General features: G+C 46.6%; 1 protein-coding gene across 3 annotated transcripts in view; it reads left to right on the top strand.

The window, feature by feature from the left end:
• NHSL2 (NHS like 2) overlaps positions 1 to 12,336 on the top strand; it is a 113,224-nt gene that overhangs the window by 49,461 nt on the left and 51,427 nt on the right. The window lies entirely within an intron of this gene.

Below are 12,336 nucleotides of genomic sequence, written 5' to 3'. Positions count from 1 at the left end.
ACTCCCCGCCGGTGATGCTCGGCAAAGCGCCCCGCAGCAAGCGACCCCCGCGCACCGCTGCTGTCTCCCCTTCCTCATCCTCCTGCCCCCACCGCCGTCGCGCAACCGGCAACAGGTAGGGTTGAGACAGAGATTAAGGATGATTTGAGCCTATCAGGTTTTTGCTTCTTCTGGAACCTTTGCAGATGGATGGATGCATTGCTTCAGAGCCACCCCCCCCCCACCCGGCCACCGCCGGTAACTTGCTCTCCCCGTAACAGCTCAGCGCCACAGGGAGCGTTTTGAGGCCGGAGCTGCAGCCCTTCAGAGGATAAGGAGCTCCTGGGAAGCGGGAGGGGTTCACACGTGCACTTGGGCAGCACGGGCTCGGTTTTCGAAACACGTTGAGCTTTTGCACGTGCGGTGCCATCAAGGATGGGGGCAGGCAGACTTTTGGGGAGGGAGGGTCAGGGCTCCGCTCAGCTGAATAAGCCAGGAGGGCTCCCAAATTACTCTCTTCCTCTCTCTCTAAAAAAAGGGCTGATTTTTTTTAAAAAAAGGAAATAAAGCCGAAAGCCTAAAATTAGATAGTTGCACCTGTGTGTGCTTGTGAAAGAGGGAAATCTGAAGTGCCAAGATGCGAAAGAAAAAAATCACCATCCTCCTCTTGCAGGAGATTTTCCCCAAGAAGGCTACCTGTCAGGGTTGCAAAATTTCTTGCACCGGCAGAGTGGGTTGGGCTTTATGACCTCTAAAGACCCTTCAGACTCTCTTATCTCCTTTCTCACCCAAGCAGCTGTCTGAATCTCAGGTGGCAGGTGAGATGCTCCAGGCTGCAATTCTAAGCTTGCTTACTAGGAAGCTCCTTGGATAGCTCAGTCGGTAGAGCATGTGTCGTGGGTTCGAGCCCCACATTGGGTAAAAGATTCCTGCATTGAAGGGGGTTGGACTAGATGACCCTTGGTGTCCCTTCCAGTTCTATAGTTCTGTGATTCTAAATGAACACAGCGTTGCAGAGTGCCTTTATTGTATCTTAAAAGGCTAGCAGAGAAAACATCCAAAGGGTCTGTGTCCCTGCAGGTCAGAAAAGGTGTGTTCAGAAGATCTCTCTTTTCTGTTTTAATCATGTTGTGTTTGTGATTAGACTGGCATAGGCTCTTCAGGTGTTGGAAAGACATGTGTCAGTTCTTTCCCCACCTCCACCCCCACCCCTATTTCCCTTTTCCTCCTCACATATTTAAGAGCAGGTTTACACAGGTGCTCCCTGCCTCATGACCTATAGTTGAACATGTGAACTGGCTGCATTGAGGAGGGTGTGTGTGTGTGATTGATGTTCTTAATGTTTACTGATTGTTTGCCTGTGCTGACCAATCACTTTCACTCACACACATGTGTGCGTGCTATCTTTCAATGCGCGTGTACAAATGCCTCCCTGATGGTTGCCATCCTGCATCCTGGTACCTAGAATTTAGATCCTATTTGATTCAATGGATGGGACTTCCTCCAGAGTAAAACGTCCATAGAATCCAGCTGAAGGGGCACAGCTAATGAGAGAGCATCCCAGGGCTGTGATCCTATACAAACGTACTGGAGGGTAAGTCGTAATTGAACTCATTTGGACTTCTGAGTAGACATGCATAGGACTGTGCTGTAGGGGTTGCAAAAAACCCTTTGTGAGCTTCCTGGGGAGCAAGCTGCATTGGGCATAGTAGGATTTACTTCTGAGAAAATGCATGTGGCACAAATGCCCTTCTTCCCTCTTCTTTTCTCCTACGCACATAAGAGTCTGCTGTATCAGGCCAAAGGCTCAGTTCGTCCAGCATCCTGTTCTCATAGTGGCCAACCAGAATTAGCAGCGGGGTGGCGCTGTGGGTAAAACCTCAGCGCCTAGGACTTGCCGATCGCATGGTCGGCGGTTCGAATCCCCGTGGCAGGGTGCGCTCCAGTCGTTCAGTCCCAGCGCCTGCCAACCTAGCAGGTTCGAAAGCACCCCCGGGTGCAAGTAGATAAATAGGGACCGCTTACTAGCGGGAAGGTAAATGGTGTTTCCGTGTGCTGCGCTGGCTCGCCAGATGCAGCTTGTCACGCTGGCCACGTGACCCGGAAGTGTCTTCGGACAGCGCTGGCCCCCGGCCTCTTAAGTGAGATGGGCGCACAACCCTAGAGTCGGACACGACTGGCCCGTATGGGCAGGGGTACCTTTACCTTTACCTTTAGAACATAGCCAATATGACTAGTAGCCTACCCTACCTCACAGGGTTGTTGTAGGGATTAAATGAGGAGGTAGAGAACTATGCGTGCCACCTTGAGCTCCTTGGAGGAAAAGGTGCAACATAAATGCAATAAATAAACAGACCATTGTTAGTTTTCTTGTCCTCCGCTTCCTGCATTCACTGCCCCCTTTGCTCTATCTTCCTGGGTGGTCTACCACTTGGCCACACCAGACTGTCCCCTTATCCCTAATCAAAATAGCTCCAAAGTATTCCTCTCTCCAGAGGAAGCAGCAGGTGATGAATGAAACCTGATGCTAATGACAGCATCAGGATTGGCAGGACCTAGCTGTTTATTTTGATGCATTAGATGCATGGACACCCTAAATTGGCAAGTTTATACATACATCCCACAACCTTACCCAACCAGGTATCTTCCAGATGTTTTGGACTATAACTCCCATAAGTAGTCCAAAACATCAGAAAGGGGTCTGGACTGGCAGCGATTGACCAGGAAAGAGATACTGGAATGGTAATGGATAGCTTTAAGGATGATGTCAACCCAGTATGTGGCAGCTGCAAAAAAAGATGAATTCTCTGTTAGAGGTAAGTAGGAGAGACCGTTGGAGGGAAAAACACACCTGCCAATAATGGAATTCTGCTATGAGAATCTATGGCGCAATTGCCCGTGGAATATTGTATTCAATTGTATTGCATCCTCAAAAAGGATATTGTAGCGCTGGCAAAGGTTCAGAAAAGGGCAACCAACGTAATCAAAGGCATGGAGAAAAGGTTACAACATTTGGGGCTTTTTCGTTTAGAAAAGAAGGTAAGGATGGGATTTTCCTACCGTGTGATGGTCATCAGCTTGGATAGTTTTAAACGGGAGATGGGCAGACTTGTAAAGGATAAGGCTGTCCATGGCTGTTACTTAGGATATCTGTGCAGTACCTCCAGTATCAGAGGAAGTATACAACTGAGTGTCAGTAGCTGGGAAGCAGAAGTGGGGAGAATTGTGCTGTTTCTCTCATGTCTTTCTTTGAAGGCTTCCCATAGGCGTTTGGTTGGTACCTGTGAAAACAGGTTTCTGGGTGAGATGGGCCTTTGGTCTGATCCCACAGGGTTCTTTATAATGTTCGCTTATTTATTTTATTTGCAGGTATAGATTACTTTTTACCACCAAACTGATCCAAAAAGCGTTGTCCTTGCATTCTGCCAGATGTTGTTAGATTCCAACTCCTCCCTCAGCCTCTTCCAGCGTTGTCAAGATTGCCACAATCGCTACATCCGCGCAAGGGATTAAGACCTATTGCAGGCTGTGGGGCTCACTTTTGGGGAAAAAATATGCAGAGGATTGTTCTGTAAGGCTGCCATCTTTTGCATATATTCCCTAGAACTGGGTGGTCCGAGGCATGCAGCCCTCGAGGCATTTTTTGGCTGCCCTCAGCAACATTTCACACACACACACACACACACACACACAGCCTTTCCAAAGCTGGGTAAGCGCTATGGGAAGGAGACATGAGGGCTCCTAGAGCAGGGTCCTAGAGTCCCACTTGGTATGAAAAGTTGGACTACCCTGTGTTAGAAGCAAGCTGCACAGGATCAAGCTGTAGGTCACTGAAATGGAAGAACAGTTTGGCAGATTTGGTTAAGGAAGGCTGAACTATGGCAGCAGTCTGTGTCACGTGTGGGGAGCCTTTGGCCCTCCAGAAGTTACTGAAGGACAACTCTCGTAATTCCTGGCCATTGACCGTGCTTGCTGGGGCAGATGGGAGCAAGAGAGCACCATTTCCTTTCTTATCCTGTATTAGCAATGCACATACTGGGCACAACTGTGCTATTTAACCCATACATTATATTAATATTTCTTGCTGCTGCAAGAATTGGGGTGAGGTGCTGCAAGAATTAGCTGCTACTGCTAATTCTGGAGACCTTGCCTTGTGTCAGAGTAAACCAATTGTTGTTGTTGTTGTTGTTTAGTCGTTTAGTCGTGTCCGACTCTTCGTGACCCCATGGACTAGAGAACGCCAGGCACCTCTGTCCTCCACTGCCTCCCGCAGTTTGGTCAAACTCATGCTGGTAACCTCGAAAACACTATCCAAACATCTCATCCTCTGTCGCCCCCTTCTCCTTGTGCCCTCCATCTTTCCCAACATCAGGGTCTTTTCCAGGGAGTCTTCTGTTCTCATGAGGTGGCCAAAGTACTGGAGCCTCAGCTTCACAATCTGTCCTTCCAGTGAGCACTCAGGGCTGATTTCCTTCAGAATGGAGAGGTTTGATCTTCTTGCAGTCCATGGGACTCTCAAGAGTCTCCTCCAGCACATAATTCAAAAGCATCAATTCTTCGGCGAAACCAATTGTACATCCTATGAAATCAGAAGCAAGCACCATTTGAGTTCACCTTGGCTTACTCCCAGAAAGCGATGCAGACCATTGCAATAATTGATCGCATGGCTGATCGGGGACCAACCCTGATCTTCCCAACCAGTTGTGAACATGCGAACTGTTCCATCTCTCTTTACTAGCTCAGTACAATATTCTGGGACTGTCACCTGAACCTAATAAACTGGGTGTTACGCTATTATACATGGGGGAGGTTGGTGGGGGTTGTGCTGCATCTAACACTAGCTCTCCTTAGAGTAGACTCATTGAAATTAATGCATTCTGGTGTTGTTGTTGGTTTTGGCATTTCATTGCTCACATCCTTACATCTCCTCCTGAGCCTTCCCCATGCTGATAGCCTTTAAATGTTTTGGATTACTTATGGGAGTTACGTATGTGTGTAAACTTGCCAATTTATTATGTCATTCATGCATCTAATGAAGTTGAGTGTGGTTCGTGAAGCTTATGCCATAATAAATTGGATCGTCTTTAAGGTGCCACAAGACTCTGTCCTTTGTAGCACAAAGCACATTTTGCAGCTCAAAGAATTATAGGAATTGCTGTTTGCCAAGGGTGCTAGGAGCTGTTGCTCTGTGAGGTAACTACTGTTTCCAGGTTTCTTTGGGGGGAAGCAACATATTAAATGTCTTTAAATGTGTTGTGTGTTTGCAACCTGTGCTGTTTTTGCAGAACCCTGTTCTTTAACTACCCAGGAAAAAATTGGAATTGATGGGAAATGGGCAGAAGTGGGATGAAAGGGATACCTCCAGATTAGATGCAATAAAGGACAGCAGTACAATATCTTTTTAACGGTTGTACGGAGGAGGGGGAGGAATTTCAATATTGCCTGCTTATCTTATCGTGTCAGGATGCTCTGCAAGTGCCTGTGAACCTTAACGTAAGATCTTCAGCCAACTGAAAAACAAACTTCAGCTTTAAATCAGAAAAGCAAACAGCCTTGCAGAGAAGTCTAGGTTGTGCCCTAGATTTGGACAAATATTGAATTCTGAAGGGGGTGCCTTAAAAGGATTGTGGGGTTCTCCAAGGTTAAGAGGGATTTGCACAAAGCACCCCGAGTTGAAGCAGAAAGCCCCCCCCCCCCATGTTTGGTGGACTCAGATTTTTTTAAAAAACATTGCACTGTATTTCTTAAAAAGCGAAACTAATGTGTGGGGAGGGCGGGAGAGCTCCTGTGTGATTGACAGGTCTCGTTTGCAATCACAGGGAATGGTTTTAACAGGACTCTCCAATCCCTGTGCTCTGAGGGAGGGAAACTGATGGAAGTAAATATAGCCTTGATTCACGTGGTTTTCTTTGCTCTTTTGCAGATTTTGTCTCTTAGGAGTAGGAAGGAGCGTTAGTAGAGTTCTGCTGGCGCATAGGCTTTTCTTAATTAATTTCCTTTGCTTACCAGCTTCCAATTCTCTGCTTCCAAATCTTCACTGTTCTTTTGCTCCTTTTGAATCTGTTGTGCCTTTCCCCCCCTGAGTTGGATCATTCCAATTCCTCCTCACACCCATTTTTCACATTCCTCTTGCTGTTGTGTTTGCCTGAGTGTGAGCCCTTATCCGTGCTATACATTTAAACTGCCACAAAAAATCCTGGGGATTGTAGTTTGTTGCAAGTTGTTAGGAGACACCCACCACCACCACCACCTTGGAACTACATTTCCCAGAGTTCCCTGGGAAGAGTGATTGGCTGCTAAATCACTGGGAATTGTCACTTGTGTGAGAGCAATGATTCTCAGGACCCCTAACAAACTAGCTTCCAGAATTATTTGGGGGGAAGCCATGACCATTTTAAGAGGAATGATACTGCATTAAATGCACTGTGCAGAATGGGTTGTGTGTTAAGTGTTGCTGATTGTTTCTTATTACTAGGCAGGTCAGTGTATCTCCTTCTCCCTTAGAGTTTGGTCTAAGTTTAAGGTAAAGGTAAAGGGACCCCTGACCATTAGGTCCAGTTGTGGCTGACTCTGGGGTTGTGGCGCTCATCTCGCTTTATTGGCCGAGGGAGCCGGCGTACAGCTTCCGGGTCATGTGGCCAGCATGACTAAGCCGCTTCTGGTGAACCAGAGCAGTGCACGGAAATGCCATTTACCTTCCCGCCGGAGCGGTACCTATTTATCTACTTGCACTTTGACATGCTTTCAAACTGCTAGGTTGGCAGGAGCAGGGACCGAGCAACGGGATCTCACCCCATTGTGGGGATTTGAACCGCTGACCTTCTGATCAGCAAGTCCTAGGCTCTGTGGTTTAACCCACAGCGCCACCCGCGTCCCTTGCTCTAAGTTTAGTGTGTGCTATATAGTCTTTTAGTGATTTCACATTATTTTATAATTAGTTATACAAAAACCTGTAATTACTATTATTTATTTTTAAACAAGTTCAACATGTGTGCATATAGTCCATCAATGATGATGATATCACGCCTCTGAAAAATGTCTCGGAGCTCTACTACCCACCCCCCACCCCACCCGCCTGCTTTACTGGTTATGACTATTCATGAAGCAGTGTTGAAGATAACACAAACAGAATAGCACTGAAAAAAGGGGGTGGGAGTTGTCTGTGCACTTTCATAGCTCTAAGTACTGTTGGACTCCAACTCCCATCATCCCACAGCACCCTGGCATCTCCAGGTAGCACTAGAGGAGACCTCTGCCTGACACCCTAGAGAGAGCTGCTACCAGTCAGTGTGGACAATATTAAGCAAAAAGGACTGGTCATCTCAGTACAAGGCAGCTTGCTATGTTCCTGTACCCACCTGCCTTCCTCTTCCCACTTTATTCAAGAGAAGCTGACAGGTGGTGCGTTTTTTTAAAGCTCCCTTGAAAACTATTCCATGCACTGAAAATAATGGCCTGTGGTTGCCATGGGGCCCCGCTTTCAACTCACCATTCAGGGGGCAGAGGCAGTAACTGCAAAGTGAAAGAAGCAGGCTGATGGCTTCACCCCACCCACTGCAGTGAAGGCGATAGGGATGGTTGGGATGAGAGAGAGCTTTGAAGCCCATGTTAGTCAACAGTCTTCCAAGGTACTTTTCTTGGCATGAAACGATCCTCTTCGGCAACTCAAGCTGGAAAGATACCAGGAGACTTTTAAATGTTTGGTGCTGATGCCTAAGAATTTTGATCATATCGCTATGCGTGCTCTGGGCAAGAGCCTGACATTTTTTGACATTGGCTCCTGAAAGCTGGGCTCTGGTCCCAAGGCCTTTTCATTCCTCACCCCTCCACCCCAAGCCATAAGGCTGAGCAAAAATGCCGCCTCCTCCAATCGTGGCAAATAGGATAGAGCATTTCAGATGATTTGGGGAGAAGGATTATTTGCGCGGTTTGAGGGGAAGAGTTCAGTGAGTGGCAGTAACAGTGGCCTTTTCTTTAGTAAAGTTGGGTTTGCCAGCACCCTGCAAGCCCTTGGAACCATGTGATGTTGTAACGTTAGGGTGTTTGCATGTTACATTTAGCAAGGGTTCAACATCCAAACCCATGTACACAAATACACTCGTATAGTTATTCACATGTTACCTTCAATGTGTGCACAGTCCGCATACGCAATAGCTGAGCAACACGTGTACACTGTCTCACACAAACACCTGTGCATTTGTAATAGCAGCTTATACCTGTGTTCAGTGTAACTTGTGAACAATTTTATATAGTGTCATTCTAGAAGCGTTGGGGGTAAGGGAAGGAGAGAAAGTGATAGTGGCCACCATTTAGTCATTCAGGTTGGTACATGTCGTTCTTCTACCCCCCCCCCACACCTATTTTATCCCCACAGGAACCCTGTCAGGTAGATTAGGCTTGCCCAAGGTCACTTGCTGAGTTTCATGGCTGAGTGGAGATTTAAACTCTGGTCTCCCAAGCCCTAATCTCGCACACTGGTGTGTGCAGGAGAGGATGGCAAACATGGCAGGAATACAAGCTGTTATATTTTGGGAATGGTTCATGTTCATTTTATTATGTAGCTGCATTCTTTTATACTTTCTGGACCAGGATCATATCAGAAAGTAGTTCTGTTTTATGGTATAAATCAGGCATTGCTAGGAGTTGCTTTCCAATTTATTTCTTAACCACAAAAAATTTGGTGTGACACGAGCAAATTTATAATTTGAAATTGTGGCCCGGGGGGGGGGGGAATTGAGAACCACTACTCTACCCCTTAACAAACTACAATTCCCAGGATTCTCCAGAGGAGGGGAGGCATGTGTTTTAAATTTATGGCGTGAATATGATTTCAGTCTCCTTTTGTTTTTTGACAGGCAACTAACTGTCATGGGTTTATTTATAAGGGTGTGATTAAATTTCCCTGAAACCAGCCCCTATTGCTGCTCTTCACCCAGTTTCTATTACTTAGCTGAAAACATCCAGTTCAGCCCTGGTTATCAGTGCTGGGCATATTCTGCAATACTGTAGTTAAGTTCTGAATTTGCTACTGGGTGCAGCTTTCAGCACCTAAAACATCTAATCTGTTACTCAATTTATAGCAAACAAGTAAACAGGTTTCTTGCCCTCATGGCTATAGACATGGGCTTGCAAGTGTGCAAGCGATTCCTGCTGAAATCTTGAGAGTCGAGGGTGGGAGTAGCAGCAAGCAGGATTTCCAGTGGTGGGGAGATAGGGCTTTCACAGGAAAAGGAAATGGGGTGAGGGGTGGGGAGAGAAGTTGATGGGTGGGGTGGGAGGATGAATGGGAGAATAGAGACAGCCATGCCTGTGTGTATGTTCAACGCTGGAGATTGTTGTCCTTCGCTGTGCATCAGTAGCCTAAAGCACATACATCTTGTTATATCAAAACTCATCTCTGCAGTAGAAGGTTGATAGTGGTGGTGGGAACTCAAATAAAGAGCCCTGGGGACCATGCATGGTTATCTATACAGCTATGATGATGATTCTGGTATTACTCCAGCCAGGCTCTTGCAGGAATAGTTAAATTTTATTGCAATAAAGGAATCTGAGCAATTGAGTCTCACAGCCATGGAGAATAACAACCTGCAGCCCAGCTCAGGCAGATCCATTCAGCTGAGCATTAAGAGTCCCACGGCCAGAATCTAGCAAGGAAAAGCCAGATCATGCTAATTATTGCATTTATAGCTCAGCTTTTGTCCAAGGCTGGCACACATAGGTTCTCCCCCTCCCCGTTTGTATCCTCACAACACCCCTTAGGGATTGGTTAGGCTGAGAGACAGTGACTGGCTCATGGTCACCCAGGGAGCCACATGGCCACATGTGGATTTGAACCCTGGTGGTGCTGGGACGCAGGTGGCGCTGTGGGTAAAAGCCTCAGCGCCTAGGGCTTGCCGATCGAAAGGTCGGCGGTTCGAATCCCTGCGGCGGGGTGCGCTCCCGTCATTCAGTCCCAGCGCCTGCCAACCTAGCAGTTCGAAAGCACCCTCGGGTGCAAGTAGATAAATAGGGACCGCTTACTAGCGGGAAGGTAAATGGCGTTTCCGTGTGCGGCTCTGGCTCGCCAGATGCAGCTTTGTCACGCTGGCCACGTGACCTGGAAGTGTCTCCGGACAGCGCTGGCCCCCGGCCTCTTGAGTGATATGGGCACACAACCCTAGAGTCTGGCAAGACTGGCCCGTACGGGCAGGGGTACCTTTACCTTTACCTCTAAAACCACTACACCACACTGGCTGTAAATATCCTGGTTTTGGTTCTTGCAAAAGCAGTAGGGTCTTGCTGCTGTTGGCTTGCAAGTTGTTTTGAGTGAGGATGGAAGATGGAAGCTGCCTTATTCCAAGACAGACCATTGTCTACCTGGCCCAGGTATGGTTTACTCCTTGGCTGGGGAAACCTGTGACCCTCCAGGTGCGATTGGACTACAAACCCCATCTGACATTACTGGGAGTAAAGCAACACTGTTTTCAGTAAGCTAGCGGAACCCGTTGGGAAGTAATAGACAGAAAGGTAATCTATTCTTCCCTCGTTGTAGTTCTCTCAGGCTTTAGTCCCTTCCTGCTTTTTCTTCAGTTTTAGTGTTGGACCTGGGTTGTGGTGGTTGTTTTGTCATTGTTGTTGTTAAATTTCATGCTACAGAAAAGCCACTTCTGGAAATCTAGAGGGATTTAAGTGGAAGTTTAGTGCTTGTTCCCACCTTAATTTTTTTCAAGGGGTACGAGTAGAATCCATTTGCAACCCTGTTAACTTGGCAAATCTCAGGAGTTTTGCATTGTAGTTCCATGTGGCAGAATTTAGGGCAGTATCCCAGGATTCAGTTCTTTCCTGCTATTCAGAATTTAGTGTGACATGGTGGTGTATTGATCAAAAAGCCAGAGTGCCATAATGCAACAAAGTACTGCAGTATAAAAGGAATGTTAAAAACTGGGACAGAAGAGCTAGCATTGTAACCAGCAAACGTAGCACAGTAACCCACATATCTGAAAGCAGTCTAAATTAACACGTCTCCAGGGTCTTGGACAAAAGAAGGAATTTCCTGTTTCCCTCTACCAGATTCCCTTAGGTCAGATCCACACCATGGAGCATTCATTTGGGTGCTGGGAACTTTAGCTCAGCGAGGTCTTAACAAACTACAGCTCCCAGAATTCTTTTGGGGGGAGCCATGTGTGTTGTAGTGGTGTAAGAGAACTTGAAATGGATGGTGTGGATGTAACCTTACCTGGAGATGCCAGGGGTTGAAAAATGGGACCTTCTGCATGTAAACTTTCTACTCCACTGATGTCCTTGAGCGTGAAATTAATACTAAAAATGGAATCGTCACATTTTAGAAGCAATGCTTGTTTTCTTTCATTTTAAAGAATGTATGTCCCACCCCTCATTACTAGTGATCTCGGAGAAGGGATCAGCAGTTTAAAATGCACTAAGCAATAAGAGTGAAATACAATTAAGAATCTTGGCTATGTCGCTCCTTACACAGCACACACATACACAGCCAATTCAGAAGGCCGGACTGAAGAACAAAGTCTTCAGCTGGTGCTGAACGAACAGCCTCAAGGCCCAGGCAGTACTATTTGGAGAGATGCATTCCTTCAGATATCCAGATCCTTAGCCATTTAGCGTTTTAAACTTGGAACTAAGACTCTGAACTGGGCCTGATGAGAACTGTTGCTATATGCTTTTCTGCAGACATTCCCATTAATACTTTGGCTGCTGCATTTTGCAGTGTCCATGAGCAGTTCTCAAGGGCCAGCCCACATAGAATGAATTGTAGTAATCCAAGTGATAGGTAATTTGTGCTCCAATCTTTATGGCCAGGCATTCTCTTCCCAGGAGTGGCTGGTAGCTGGTGAAAAGACCAGAGCTGGAAAAAGGCACTTCATACCACTAAAGCCACCTGGGCCCTAGCTACAGTGGAAAATCTAGGAGAACCCTTCAGGCTATGTACCTGGTCCTTCAGTGGGCATGCAACCCTCTCTAGAACAAGCTCTCTCTCTCTGTTTCATCAACCCAGGAACTACCAATCTGCAGTATCTCTAACTTATCTAGGATTTATGTAGCTTTAGTGTTTTGGCCTTCCTCCATCTCATTATTGCCTTCAGACACAAACTTCACCAGGTGGCAAGGAGAAACAGAGCTGAATGTCATTTGCATATGGACATAGTTTTCTTCTATTATGTAATTGACTTAAGACAGACAAAACCTGAAGTTATACACTGTTCTTGTTCAGGTTATACAGTATTATCATTTTCTTTTCTCTCTGGACTTTGTCTGAAATATTTAAATGACTCTGCCAGCAAGGGCCTTTGGCCCTTCTTATTTCATTGTTCTACAGTGAGATGATGGCTTGACATGCCAGCCAGT

This window comes from Podarcis gaigeae (assembly GCF_964106915.1).
Source record: "Podarcis gaigeae genome assembly, chromosome: Z".
NCBI lineage: Eukaryota > Metazoa > Chordata > Lepidosauria > Squamata > Lacertidae > Podarcis > Podarcis gaigeae.
The sequence above is the reverse complement of the archived record's forward strand: the minus strand, read 5'-3'. Positions and strand labels throughout refer to the sequence as shown.